This window comes from Penaeus monodon, chromosome 28, assembly GCF_015228065.2.
Source record: "Penaeus monodon isolate SGIC_2016 chromosome 28, NSTDA_Pmon_1, whole genome shotgun sequence".
Taxonomy (NCBI): domain Eukaryota; kingdom Metazoa; phylum Arthropoda; class Malacostraca; order Decapoda; family Penaeidae; genus Penaeus; species Penaeus monodon.
Genome location: NC_051413.1, coordinates 550,436 through 550,691, shown reverse-complemented (window position 1 = coordinate 550,691; position 256 = coordinate 550,436). Strand labels below are relative to the sequence as shown.

The window sequence follows — 256 nt, the reverse complement described above, 5'->3', positions numbered from 1 at the left end:
TGGCTATAATAATCATTCTCTGTTATGCATAACTGCAAGTCTTGTATATCTTTTACCTTATATCACCCAATCAAAATCTCTGTATCCAGCAGTGCTAATAGTAATCCCACAATTATATATGTAAACTTCCTCTTATGTTTTTGGATTCCACAGTAGTGTGAATTTCCTTAAATTTGGCAAAGATTTTAAAGTATTTTCAAAGGTTTCTCCCCAAAATGTCTAAAAGGGTTTCGGAATTTCACAAAAGAATTCAAAG

At 31.6% G+C, this 256-nt stretch overlaps 1 protein-coding gene across 2 annotated transcripts in view; it reads left to right on the top strand.

Annotated features, from left to right (window-relative positions):
* LOC119591248 overlaps positions 1 to 256 on the top strand; it is a 17,897-nt gene that overhangs the window by 6,544 nt on the left and 11,097 nt on the right. The window lies entirely within an intron of this gene.